The following is a 14943-nucleotide window of genomic DNA, read 5'->3' as shown; positions in this document are numbered from 1 at the left end:
GCAATCTGCCGCTGCAACATACGTATTTTATATTTTGGCCAAGTGGTTGGTCGCTTGCCATGACTTTGAAACTCCTGAAATGCACCTTCAAGGGACAATTGGTGAAATTGGCTTTGAATACTTTGATGCGAGTCACTTCTTGACACAAAGTGTCAATCAAACTCAAATTTCCGCTTGTGCAATTTCAATTTGGTTTTCACTCCTTTACAAATGAAGTTTCCACCCTTGGTTTTATTTTTTACACAAATAAAATGAATGCACAGAAGTGGAGAATCGGAAAGCCCAAACATAACATAAAAAAGAAAGACAGAGTATTCTTTCGGGCTTCAAACAAAACACCACTGCAACATCAGTGAGCGTCCGCTCCAGGTTGTTGTCATGGCAACTAAGCTGCAAATTTTGGTCTCCGCTTTCATTTTTTTACTCCACTCACAGATGCATAGGATCCGGCCGATTGCCCATCCTTTCTCACACGGCTTCTTTTATTCCTCTATCATGTGGACACCACAAACACCACAATGTCTTTTCTTCACTTCATCACAAAACACAATGCGCATTCCTATCCTTCAGACGTCGTCTGCGCACAAACAAATACGCTATAGTAAAGTATACGAGCCTGCCCGCATTTTTGAGGTCCACCACCATCTTGCAAATCGTGCCGGGGGGAAAAAAAAAACCCAGAGAAACCCCACACAGATACGGAAACAAGATCCAAACTCCACACGGATAGGCCCGTTTCTTTCTTATTTCTTTAAACGCATATTATTGTGAGTCTGATGACAGTCATGATGGAAATGACAGACACAACAACAGAGCGATGCTGCGTCCCACGAGTCACGCTAAATTCGTCGCAAGCTTTTTACCCTCGATGACGTCCAAATTTACTGTGACGCAAGCAACACGACAGAAGAAAATGTCACCAAAGTGCACCAAGTGCGAGAGTCATTTGTCATCGCTTACAAAGAATGACGCTCCAGATGGCTTGTTTGACAAATGCATGGAGCCAAGACACGTTTCAAAAAAGAACAGGAACTTTCAAAATTGCGCAGGAACAACATTTCACACACAAGCACTTAGGACAAATGCCCGGAACTTCTCCAATGGTGTCATCCATAATCCTGTGACGGAAAAAAGAAAGCCCAGATGGTATTTCTGCTAAAGGTGTCACATTGTCATTTTTGCACGTGACAACCAAACAAACCGCCGCGCCCTTGATCTTTCTCACCCACCTAAAAACAGGATTTACATTAGATTCCGTTAGATAAGCCTTGATTTGTCATTTCACATCAGCAAAAACAAACTATAGGAGCTGTTGTAAAGGCAGCCGCTCTTGCGGCGCCCGCCATCTTAAATAAATAAATAAATAAACAACGTCACACAGCACAGTTGAGTTAATAGAAAGAAGCAAGTTATTTCTATGCATTGGCCGCTTTCATGCTTCATCACTGCGACAACCTACTAAAATCCAATGTTGTTTTCGATTCATTCAAAATTTTGGGCCATTTTAATTCAACAAAAACTGGATTTGGAGAAACTGTGTCAGACAATTGTCATACGCCCTTTATGACGTGCAATGTTTGAAATGCCAGTCTTTGTCATGCACGTACACACATTGACATTGGCAATGAGCGATGGAAACGCCATAGACGACGACCCTCCTCGGCTATCAATCAGAATCAGAATACCTTTATTCGTCCCACAATGGGGAAATTTGCACAATGGGGGCTACCTGCTTTCAAATTCATTTTTTCTTCTCTTCCAAAGCCAAATGAGACAAAGTGTCGTGCTCTCACCTGGGTTTATTGCACAAACTCTAATCATTGTCTGTGGTTGTTGCCACAGCAACATACGACCCCCATGAGACCAAAGCAGTTAGCAGTAAATTGACAGCGCACACATTTCAGCAGTACCATCCCCTTTTTATGATTTTGTTACTTTTGTGACTAAGCTTTGAAAAATCCACGTGAGACAAAATTGATGGACATTTATTTTGGATGTCATTTTGGGCTTCTCTCATTCATACATGTACTCCATCTTGCTGCGGCTAACCTTCATTCCAATCCTTTCCAGGGCAAACCGCCACCTCTTGAGCTTCTCCTCCACCTAATCCTTTTACTACTACCACAATGACTTTTACTACAACTCTAAAGACTGCTACTACTACCACCATTAATAATGGGTTCGTATAATAACGGTTATCATTTGCATAGCTTCATTTATTTTAGCATTCGTCCACCGACACCCACATGAGGGAATCAATGACCAGCAGTCCGTAGTCTCTGGGTGCCAGCAGTCATCACAACTATAAGTGTGTGTGTGTGCGTGCGTGCGTGCGAGCCAACATGAGGTGGACTCGAAATGACTGCACTTTTATGGGATATCTGCAGCAGGAGCTAAATCATTAGCCCCCGCGTGAGCTTGTCTCAGTTTGGTGTCCCAAAAAAAGCCCTTGCAGAGAACTCTGGAGCGGAATCTCAAAGCGACAAACATCAAAACACATCCTGTGCTGATGTTCCCCGCAGTCCTCCTTAATTCGGCTGACTCTAATGTAGGCCACATCAGCTCAAATGTCGCAATGCATTCATAAAATTCAAGCACCCCTGCTATCACTTTGGAGCTCATATGTTTGATTGACACTTTTTTTTTTTTGCTTGTTTGGTTTTGATTAAACTCCTGCGTGGAAGTTGCAAGTTCAAATCACACGCATTGACCCAATTATAGTAAACAGCAAAGATTCATTCTTTTTAAGGCTTTATCTTGAATGACATTAATTCACACCAAAACTACAGGGCGTTTTCACTCAAGAGTATACCTTCGTCATGCCTCCATATTAGGCTCTTCACATAAAGAGCTCTTCCGTTAGTCATATTGTACTTTATTAATGAAGCAATCAACTACTATATTACAACAATCGGTGTGTGATCAGTGTTTAGCATCACGCTGTTGCTGCTATAAAACTTAGCTATTAACGATTGATGGAATGCTTTTCATGGATAAGGAAGCAAGTTTAAAACAGAAAACCGTTTTCTTTGTTTGTATCCGATACAGTAGCCTAACAAATGTCACCAAAGTTTGACATCCACATTAATAAGTCCTTCATCCGGGTAACCTTATGGTAGCGCGTCACTTTAAACATTTAGGACATTGAAGAAAATCCACCGCAAGTAATTATGACTTCAATAATTAAGGCAGACTCAATCAAGGGAACCGTGTTGTGTTGTTTGTCTAAATCATTCCAGCTTGAGACTTTTTTAATCAAGTTGTGAGTGTTGCACTCCGATACTTAATGAAGCCATCAGTAAAAAAAAAAAAAAAAAAATCATCATAATTTGGAGATAATGCAAAATTATATTAAATGACTAAATGATGTTTTATTGTTAACTTTTCATGGAGTGGTGTTATTTATTATTACAGTTTATAACCATGGGTTTAAACAGTGTCTGAAACAACGTCGCCGGGGCACAACTTTTACGTCGAGCGTACAAATTACAAAACGTCTCCGCGCGGGTGGCCGACAACTTCTTCAGGAAAAAAAAAAATCCGAAAGATTTTCTTTTCAAATGTGCTTTTTTATTCAATAAATCAAACATTTGACAAAGATTTCGAAATTGGAATAAATGTTTGTTTGTTAGTTGGGAAATTTTGGAATTTCGGTTTGTTTGGCAATTTGCATACTCGGCACGGCTGCCAATCAGAAGCCTGCTTCGTCCTTCCGGACTTTCCCGAGCGTTATAAGGCCGTGCATTTGCATATCATTTTCCAAAGTGGATGGACAGAACCTCAGCCCAGAAGAAAGATTCAAAAGAAGCTAAGAACATTTTTGATGCTACAAAAGGTAAACGTACATTATCCCGCGACTGTAAAGTGTCCTTGAGAGTTTTGAGAGGCGCTTAGACATTAAATGTATTATTATTATTATGAAAAGCATCGTGGGTAGAGGAGTTCACGTGGCTTGTAGCAGACAACGCAATGCAATGCAATGCCAACATGCCAAACAGTGTATGGACAAACGACAACTGGAGCAAAATCATCAGCAAGGGATATTTTCCTTAAATTAAGCAAGGGAGCATTGTGGTAGGTTTTTGTCATGAGTTTCTACACTGGTTGAAATACAGTAAAGTCTCGTTATATCGATATTCAAGGGAGTCCGAAAAAATATCGATATAACCGGGACTATCGATATATCCGACCCTGTTTGCATGTAATTTTCTCCGTGCGTGCATAGAAATAGTATCGATATAACCGGGACTATCGATATATCCCATATCGATATAACGAGACTTTACTGTAGTACATTTTTGTTTGCAATTTATTCACTAGTGTCATCAATCATGTCATTTCATTTCTATTTATCAATTAGGGTTGTTTGTGTACAAGTTATCTGAAGGCATGTTTCACGTCCAGCGGTTCAAGAACCACGAAAATGAGCTAAGAGACAGAAAGCGCATGGAGTGAAATAACAAGATAAGACTGTTGAGCGAGCGGGGAAGTAACAAGGGGGCAATCTCCGCCCTATCACCAAACAGTGGCAGCCCCGATGAAGAAAGCGGCCATGATGAAATTGCTCCACTCCGAGCAACATCTTCCCCAGCCTCACTGCCAATAACAAGAAAATACATGTGAAAGCGCACCTCCAGGAGCAGTCGGCAAGCGTCGCAGGGGAGAGAGATCAAGACAAAAAGAAACGTGTCGAGAAACATCCGACGTGCATGGCGAAGAGACAACAGCTCCGTTTTCATTCTGCATGACAAGAAATAAGATGATTGAAATGAAGAAGGAGGTGTTCAAGCCGTTTCCCAGTGTGTCCATTTATCCTTAACAGCCAGTCGAGTATTTGCCTTGTGGTTTTGCATGAATGATCAACATCAGCTATTATGTCATTGACTTGAGTCCTTTGCCGAGCGAGAATAATCGAGAGCATATTGAGGACCACTCCGTGTTTCTCCGGACCGTGCATATTAGCCGTCATCAAGGAGAAGGCCCTCCTAGCCCACGGCGGATGAATATGAAGGCTTGGGCTATCTTCCAGCACACCGGTGAAGGTCACATCTGATTGTGAACGCTTGCGCTCTAGTGATACATCCATCACACAAGGGAGCAGAATGGACAGACTCACCGTCAACGTGAACGGGATCGACAATATCCAGTGACGGACGATGAAAACCGATTGGTCTCCTCATTTCGGGCTCTAAGACATTTTGGTTTGTGCTATTTTTCGCATATGCCTGCACACTCTTGCGTTAAATGTTCTGACCGTCGCGGCGGTACGTCAGCCTCAATGCCAAATGGAGCCCTGTGGCAGACCGGAATCTAGATGTCGCTGGCGCATATAACCTTACATCTTTCCATTGCTTCCTTTTCTCCGTTGTTACCATTGCGTTCCCTCGTTTGCATCATTAGTCGATTGCTCATCCATCAATGTGAATTACCGGGCGGCACACATGGATTTTTCTTGCTTGTCATTCAACCAAATTGTGTGTGTGCGTGTGTGTATGCGTGCGCACGCGTGTGTTATTTTCAATTGCCCACATTCAGGTTGACATAGCACACAAAGAAAACAGCAACACGTCAAAGGGAAATTTACCGCATGCTTCATCACGTGACCGAGCCCCTCTCACTGAAATTAGCAATAAAATCCAAAGGCTGCGTAAACACGCACACACTTCAGCTTTTCTTTAGAGGCAACCGATATTGAGTTTGATGTTTAGGCACTTGGTTTCCTAGGTTGAGTGGATTCAATCAGATCACAATAATGCTGAATTATCCAAATACGTATATCATGTGCAAATACCCTACATCCACTCAAGGATGGATTAGCTTTTATTAGGCTCGCAGTGGAGAAATATGTATTTCCCAGCGGCAAAGTGATGAAAGCACGAGGAAAGGAAAGGAAGAAGTACAAAAACGAAATACAGGACCTGTTGTAAAGGCAGCCACTCTCGCTGCATTATTTTTAAGCAAAAAAAAATCAATCACAACATGACAACACAAAGACAGAGTCATTCGTTCTTCAGCACACTTTTTGTTGTATGAAGCAGTTCTAGATGAAAGAGGAGAGGATCCAAGCAACTTTTTCACCAGTGGATCAGACACATCACGGTGGAACGTGCACGTCTGCTACAAGCTAAATGTTGAAAGCAAACATACAGCTGTAGCATCCATTGACGCAAAGAGACCGCCTCAAATCAGCTGTCCCGGAAACGTTTCAATTCCAAGCCGCGACATTCCACATATGCATCGACGCTCTTTTCTTCTCTCGGTGGGCTCCTCAGGCCATACATCCATCCCGCCGCAGACTGGCCAACAGCACCGACCTTTCCCCAGAATAAAGCGGGGCTGTGAAAATGCTGCCCATGACAATCCTGTCCTGTTGGTCATCTTGGTCACATAGTATAGAACAATAAAACAGGAAGATTTACCCCTGCCTAAAGGACTTGAGGCACCTGGTGAGAAAGAGATGGGGCCACGACAACATTAGGGTTGATACAGGATAGCATCGGACAGGAAGAGTTAGACAGCTAAAGTGATAGAGGCCAATCACTTCTGTCAAGAAGGAGCGCAATTGAGAGCTCAATCTGGGGGCGATTAAGAGATCACATATGGCAATTAAAGTCTGCCCCTGGCATCAAGCCAATAAATCCGCAGGTGAATTTCTAAGGAGACATGATGATGTCCAACGTCAATACGGTTGCAGGCGCGCAGTATCTGGGATCTTCCAAGTTGACGTGCATGCATAAACGTGCACACAGGATCTGGCTCAACACTCGTTCGGGATCCATGGTGATCTTCCCGCCCCACCTAAAAAAGTACAATTGACGAGATTCAAGAACTGATGCAGGTCAGGGATGTTCACATATCTATTTTTGAAGATGATCTGCATTCAGTTCATTGCTATATAAACATGGACGCATCCAGTTCATCCTGTACTCATCCAAACTGTCTTGTTAAATGTCATTATTCATTTTGCCTCTGAAATAAAACGAGTGAGACATTTGACAAGTCATAGCGATTCTCGTGATTTAGCAAAATAATTCTAAAGCTGGTAAAACGTTTGGGTGTTGAAATATAGTTGTTAGCAATTACTTCTGAAGATCCGACGTGACTAAAATGGCCTTTGATCAGTATTCCATTGACTGTCAAGCAGCTCGTCAATATGATGAGGAAGCGCAGGAGGGCTGTACACGGTAGGTCATTTTTGAGACGGTCAGTTACGATCACAGATATGCCGGTTATTAATCCACGAGGGTAACACTTGTGGCCGTAATGTTACTCTTTTCCACAGCGATAAAGCAGTGGAATGGATGTCATCCACTGATAAGATTCAGTTTCTCCATCCCATGTGATTGTGTATCTCAGAAGCCTCGTCATCACACTTCCACTCCACTCCACGCTGCTCCTGCTACCGAGGATGACCCATTTAGCTAATGGCAGAATGCAAATTTATATTTGTTTTCAAAACACGACCCGCAGAGACGCGGGTAAAAATATTCAGGGAGTCGAATTGAGCGCGACGTGACAAGAGAGTGTTAACGTTTGCAAGCGCAACAGACTGTTGTGATGTGATCAACGATTGTCTTACACAACACGAAAAGTTCATGTGACCATCTGTGGATCGGTGGAAGACTGTTAGTTAGCATGGATGTTAGCGTGCCTCACTCACGGTATTGACAGGTGGTCAGTCATCTTTCCGTCCTGCCCCGTCTCAAATTCTGCCTTGACACTCACGTACATCTGCCAATCAAGAGAGCACTTGGATACGCACCAGTTACATGGCTGATCCTCCTTGTCAAAACATCACGGAGGAGGGCTTGACCAGATGCACTCATCTCGTCAAACAATCAGACACCCGACAATGAGTGAGTCACTTCTCGTCACCAAAGTGGCGAAGAAGAAGGCTGACTGCCAATATGGCGAGCGTGTGCACATTATCAAACGCATGTGCGTAAATGTGGCGGAGGATCACGTTTAAATATCTGTCACATATTACATACTTCCTACCCCCATAATTATTGAAGTGTTTGTTTGTATTTATGTACCTTGACTAAAGTGCACTGCGATTGGCTGGCACCCACGCCTCGTGCCCCAAGACAGCTGGGATAGGCTCCAGCACCCCTAGTGAGAACTAAGCGGTACGGAAAATGGATGGATGAATGGACTAAAGTGCAGTGGCGGGGCGTGGATTTCATCGCTAGGCCTTCAGTAGTGCTACGTCAAGACTGAAAAATGTGTGCTGTGGTTTACTACACGTCCACTAGAGGGTACCATTACCCAGGAAACAACTGACCCACCTTTCTTAATGATGTGCATTTTTTCTTGAAAACTCCGTCTTGAAAATGGCTTTAGCAGTCAATCTATAACCAGCTCCTATATACGCATATATATATATATATATATTCCATCCTTTCCTTCCCTCTTTCTTTCATCATTTTGCTGCAGTGAAATGTAAATGTCTTTAGTGTGAGACTACTAAAGGCTAATCTAATCTAATTACGGCGCATCTATCGTCCGGGCTTTATGAAAGCATTTTGCAAGCATTTTTTTCCCTTCAAACATTTCTTCCTATCTCACATTTTACTCCAGATGCATCTCCGAAATTGATGGGGCTGTTGCTCTCCACTAAACTCCTCCCGTCTCACTTTTCTTGATCCATCTGACTTTGGTCTCTCATCCAGGCATTGAGATTTTGCTCCCTTTCTGCTTCATTCACCCCCATCATCTCATTCTCTGGGTTTCCTCCTCATTTTCTGCCACTGACTCTTTTCTTTCCTCCACCGTCTCTACGTGTCCATGTGAAATTCCCATTTAAATGTCCATATTTCAAGATTGGTAGGTTTTTGCAACCTTTCTCACACTGTACACCCTTTAGTTTTGTGTTTGCATTCTTGTGAGTGAACTATGATTTTGAAATCTTAGACAAGCAGTTTGACTGATTTAGCTGTAATATTGTATGAAATCCCTCAGCGTGCTCCTGTTACACAAGCAGGACCACTCGCCATGACATCCATCTCTCGGCATTGATTACTGCCCACGACATGCAGAGTGATACAAAAACATCCCTGCATTCAGTCAGCGCGGACAGGCCTTTATTCTTTGTTGTGGACTGCAGGGTCACCGATCATAACCAAGAGGATCTGGATCTGGAAACACAAAAGCGCAGCAGCAGGCCCTCTGTTCTCCTCCTCGCTGTATCGCAGGCAGCTTCTAAGCAACAATCATGTTTGCTTCGAAATATCCTGTGATCAAGAGAACTAAGTATCTTTCAGTGTCATCGCGACATCCCTCTTGTTTCTACGGCTGATGACTCAACCATCAGCCTCTTACAGTGAAGTTTCGGATTGCACCCCCCCCCCCCCCCCCCACTTGTAACCCTCTTTTTTTCACGTTTTCTAAAGAAGCGATTTTTCCTTGTGAGCCATGTGCCTTTTTTCATGAAGGCGAATGCAAATGCATTCTGAAGAGTTCTTTTTCTGGGGGCTTATTTTTCAAATGGTCCGGATTTTGTCACAAAAGCTGTCTTTACCGATAATGCCACTGAGGAGAGGCTTAATACCCTCTTCCACCCGTGTGATACGAAAATACCCAAGGAAAACGCCACTCGCACACAGTTAGATTGCATTGTGGGCCAGACTTGTACTCGGTTCTAAAATAGTGCTGCCACGTTTTTATGAACACCAATCTGTTCGTCTTTACTGCTAACAACCAGTATCTTGCAAACAAAAACAAAAGGGTCCGAAAGACTGACCCTAGGGGGATTCCACATCCCAAAGCTATTTGATCAGACTGAAATTTCCCAAAGGTCAAAAAAATAGAGATATATTCATCCAATTAGCACCAGACCATGTCAGTCCCTTCACAGAAGCTACTTCCAGAGATTTAGGAAATTTGCCTCATTAAGGTGAGCAATTGATTATTTTCTGTAACTTGGCGGCAATATTTCACAACAACCACGCGTGTGTGCGTGTGTGTGTCTGTGTGCGTGCATGCGTGTGCACACACATTCAGAGGCAATATATCTAAGTTGTCATGTGGCAGAGATTTCAGAGCTATTCCGTTGAAATGGCTCGAAAATTAAAAGGGACCTTTCCACACTAGCAACCCTTACTTTTAGTTTCTTCATTTGTCAAACGTCTAGTTTCTCTGTCTTTGGTTTGAAGGTAGTGAGCAAAAGCCACGTCTTTTTTTCACCAAATCTGGATCTTGATGCATATAAACTACATTTGCAGGTTTCTTTCTTACGGGTTGAACGAGTGCTTGGAATATTGAGCAATAAAACACAAGTGGACTCAATTTCGGTCCTGTCAGAAGATATTAGGCTCTGACTGGCTTCACTCAGACCCACAATGCAACAGTGTGAACCCCTTTGCGTCCTTGGATAAGCTGCCAAGTGCAGAAGTGGATGATAACCCAGTCAGCAGTGTGTCTGACTGTAATTGCTTTTCTATGCAAAGAGCATAGTTATGCCTAGTTTACAAGTTAACTGCTATGGCTTTGAAATTATTTGGGAGCAATTTCTATGAAGAAACCGCAAGAAAGCGAAACATCGAGTCAATTGCAAAAAATAACTCAACTGACTTCTTGCACCAATACATCTTGCTCTCATGATTATGGTTGTGAACAAAGAACATTGCTAGACATCAGCACACAGTGCAAACTAAGCAGAGCAAAATAGTGGATTCAGGTGATGAAAGAACAAAGTAACTCTTAAAGCTACCGTATTTTTCACACTAAAAGGCACACTGCATTATGAGATACACCTTCAATACATGGCCTATTTTGTCATTTTTTATACATTGGCCGCACCACATTACAATAGGCGATTTACAATGATTGAACACAAAGTACATTGGATTTTAAAGCACGCTGTGAGCTTTAATGAAAATGAAAGGCTTTCAGATGTGGTGTTTAATGTGGAAAATACGGTAAGTATAGTGTGTGTTTCCTTGTCGCAAGCTTACACTGGTAATTGTGTCTTTTCAACCATTTTCCATTGCAGTCGTCTCCATTAAGGGAACTCATATTCAAGCCAAAAGCGCCAAAGTTTGATGCAAATATGTATTTCTTCCTTTCTTTCACAATTCCATTTTAATGACTCACATTACAGCATTGAAGTGCATATAGTGGGGATGGAAGTACGACATGTCCAAATGTAGTATGGAGAACAGGGCAAAAAATAATTCCTTTGACATCATCCGTAGCCTGTAACGGCCAATAGGCTGATGTTTACAAACATAATTGATGCAGTGGTTCGTGAATTCGTCCATCACATCTCCAATCATTCTTTGGTCAGTAATCAGTTGATCTGGGCAATCAAAATGACTCGCCATCAGCCTTGATGTCCAGTTGTTCCAAATTATTTTGAAAGGTACTTTCCCCCCCCCCGTGTGCTTATTTGTTAATGTATTCACTTTTTTTCACCATATGTGAAGCCTCTGGTGGCACTTATTCTTCAGGCTGAAGCTCTTCACTGCATTTGTGTCGTTCACCTCCTGATTCCTAAGTACTACAGAAGATGCTAATCAGTGGTGGAAATCATCTCCATCTCTGCATTATTTATAGTCTCCGTTTTCTCTCAAATGCTCTCGTTGTCCCCCCGCCACCCCCTCCCTCTGAGTAAAATGGTACATTAAGACTTGGTTTGAGGACTCGTATCAGGACTTTCCAAAATGAAATCCAACAAAACAAATGTTTGATGAAGTCACTGCCATTGCGGCGATTCACTCACCGTGTGGGATGACTTCAGGCAGAGTTCCCACCAAGAACTGTACTTGTGGAACTGTGAATACTTATCCGTCCGTCCCTAGATGTGGCCTGGCAACTGCCGGCTACACCAGTGCGTAATCTACTCATTTTAGCTGGAAGAGGCGCTGGTCTTGTTGTCAAAACCAAAATAAATCTGTCAAACGGCCAATCTGAGGTCTTTGATACTCTCGACAGAGTGGTTGCCAGGTAGGTCTCCGTTTGATGTGTTAATTTCTTTGAAAAGCAACCGGCAGATGATAGAGACTCAACTCCCGATGGGTGACGGGATGACGATTGACTCTGACTAAATTGCCCCATATTTCATTATTTCCGTGTGGCCAGGAAGCCCTTATGTCAACTGTTCGTATGCGTTCTAATTATCATCTGTGAAAATCACTTGTGGCAACAAATAGGTCGCCGCCGAGACTCTCGGACGCCATTTTGGCTTTGGGTGATCAACAAAGCATGGGTCAAAGTCATTTACCTGATCAGGGTTTCATCTCTTCATCGCTCAGACGGCCAGAGCGGCTGAGAAGGACACGCGAACGGCAAATAACGGTGAAGAACCTCCTCGGCGGTCCGCGCATCTGCCTCGCATTTCTTCAAAACGGGGATGTTGTTGCACCAACAAAACTTGAAGGACCTTGACACAGTCACTAACTAGGTTTTAGGGAAGCAGACTTCATATGATGGCTGGAACCTGAGCATGAGAGTTTGTTTTTCTTTTCTTTATTTCCCTGTTGCCCTCTATTATATAATTGTTGTCATTCATTTTAAAAAACGCGTCCATATTCTGACGCGAAAATATTCAAAGACCCAAAAATAAGTCCTTTTTAAACTTAGTAGTGGGAACAAAAGGCTTCAGTTCAGTCACAAATTATTTGCACTTCATACGGAAAGAAATAGAGACATATACAGTTCACGCCTACTTGAGCTTGAGTTTGAGCGTCCTCTTTGACGTCGGCATGTTGTCCGAGTTACGTCCGCCTTTTCTCAATCAGCAAAGTCTTGGCAGAAGGCGAGACAGACAAATGGATCCTTTATCAAAGTTGAAGAAGGGCAATCGCACATTTTGGAACTCCCGCATGATTATGTCAATTGCCCCTTTTAGTCAGAATGTTTCTTTGTTGGAAGAAATACGGATTAGAATTCAAGTGATGACTGTACAGGTACTTATGTGGAAATTCTGCACATGTGAGTGGAGTCTGCACAGCTTTGACACGTCGAATTAATTACCAATTTCGCCTCAACTAATTAGCGGTGCAAGCACCAGAACACTGCAGCAATGGTGTCATCTTTTGATCATACGCACGTCTAAGTCGCAATGATCTTAAAAACGTGTTTCTATTGGGTCATGTATACCTGCTGAAACTTTCAAGACAAAAAACTCTTCAAGTAACTTGTATTTTATATAGTTTTAAATTGACTTCACTGATTTATTTTAGATCGTTTTAAAGTTGTTGTTGTTGGCTTAATCTTAAATAAGTGCTTTTGTTAAAGCGCTACATTAATCAATAAGTATTATATTGATTATCAAAAAGTTTTTGGATTGCATTGGATTTGCCTTTATTAGTCTCGCAGTAGAGACATTTACATTTCACAGCAGCAATGTGATGAAAGATCTTCATCTATTTTGTTTTAAAACATTTCCTCACTTTAATATAAAATATTAATGTTATAAAATATGTCGACAGTACAAATGCCATTGTAGTCTGTTGTTATTTACATTAGTCGGCATTCCAAATTAATAGTGATATCTATTAATACCGTATGACATTGACTGAGCTAAAACTGTGTTTCAAGATGAAATTGTCCCTGTAAGGTGGAGTAACGGCAATCCCAACTTGGACTCCATCTGAACGCAGCACGTGCCGTTGGCTCCCCTTAGTGCTTACAATCCAAACTGTCACTTCGAAATAGAACATCACATGCTATGTAAACCAAACACGCACGCGTGCGCGAAAATACACTCCTGTGGCTTAATGCATTGCTAGACACTCTTAAGCACGTCCCGAGCACCACTTCTTCTCATCTTGACAAGACAGAAGCGCGGATTCTCCATTTGTAAACACACAAAGCTATGCAGGCTGATACGAGCACGATCGTGTGGCGTCGTGATTCCCAGCTTGGTTGGTGTGTCACGTCACTGAACCTGGACATGACATCATTCCCTCCTAGATATTCACCTTCTAATAGTTTTCTCTGAATAAGTAAGTAGAGGGCAGAAGGTCGAATCACCACGCGTTTCCACGTGCTGCTATTCATCCAAACGGAAGTGACGTACACTTGACATTTACTATGAGTTAATTGACGTGTTGCTTTGTGTAAGCGGGTTCGGTAAATGATCCAACTTCTGGACGGCGTCGATGTTCTTATTCGGATTAAGACTGCCGTCTCGGTCGGAGGGTCGCGGCAATTGACGTGTGGACGGACGGACGTACCTCGCGGAGACTCTCGCAGGCAGGCAGGCAGGCAGGCAGACAGGAAGAGTGAGTCGATCCAGCGCATGCCCACTTTGCTCTATCGGGCATGCCAGGCATCGCTAGTCGAACAAGCAAATAGGATTTTCTCACAGCATTACAATTGAGACAAGCGCGTTATTAGTCAAGCATACGTAGTATTTAATTTGGTGTCCAGATGTTAGCTGACCACAGATAAAGAGGCTGTGGCTCTGATCCAACACTTTTTTTGTGAAGTACCCTTGCTAAAAATAAATGTTTAAAAAAAAGACTTTTTTTGCAAAAACAAACAGCAGGTGGCGTTGTTGAACCTTGTAACCGAACTCGGCCCATTTGTAATTTCCCTTCCAGCCAAAAGATGTCGCTGCCTGAAGATGATGCACAGTGACCCTTTAACAGCAGCGCCTTATCGAAGCTTGTTTTTGCGTGTGTATGTTTGCCCATTTCACGGACGGTAAGATCAGAGCATTGTCATCAAATGGTGAGGAGTTTTGCTTCTTTGAATGTTGCTGCGCCGATGACCATTTTGTGATTGGGAGCCTTTTACTGAGCATCTCCATCTTTATTAAGTTCATAGTCATAGAGTTCCTTGTTCTGTAGCCACAAGGGAACACGAGCCGGTGTCTTCTTGTGCCGGTCCCAAGCCCAGATAAATAACATGGTTATCTTGGAGTCTTGAGATTTGGATTCAGACTTCATCTCTTGCCCCCCATGTGTGGAGTGTGTATGTTTCTAGGTTCTCTCT

General features: G+C 42.7%; 1 long non-coding RNA gene across 1 annotated transcript; it reads right to left on the bottom strand.

Annotated features, from left to right (window-relative positions):
- Positions 1-3571: 3571 nt before the first annotated feature.
- On the bottom strand, positions 3572-14206 carry LOC148904188 (uncharacterized). Its single transcript, XR_016117486.1, has 3 exons — positions 14181-14206; positions 8994-12746; positions 3572-6798 (listed from the first exon to the last, which is right to left on the bottom strand). It is a non-coding gene; the product is annotated as an uncharacterized LOC148904188 (long non-coding RNA).
- Between the last annotated feature and the right edge of the window lie 737 nt (positions 14207-14943).

This window comes from Hippocampus bargibanti, linkage group LG01 (assembly GCF_051943395.1).
Source record: "Hippocampus bargibanti isolate YZ-2025 linkage group LG01, ASM5194339v1, whole genome shotgun sequence".
In the NCBI taxonomy this organism is placed as follows: domain Eukaryota; kingdom Metazoa; phylum Chordata; class Actinopteri; order Syngnathiformes; family Syngnathidae; genus Hippocampus; species Hippocampus bargibanti.
The sequence above is the reverse complement of the archived record's forward strand: the minus strand, read 5'-3'. Positions and strand labels throughout refer to the sequence as shown.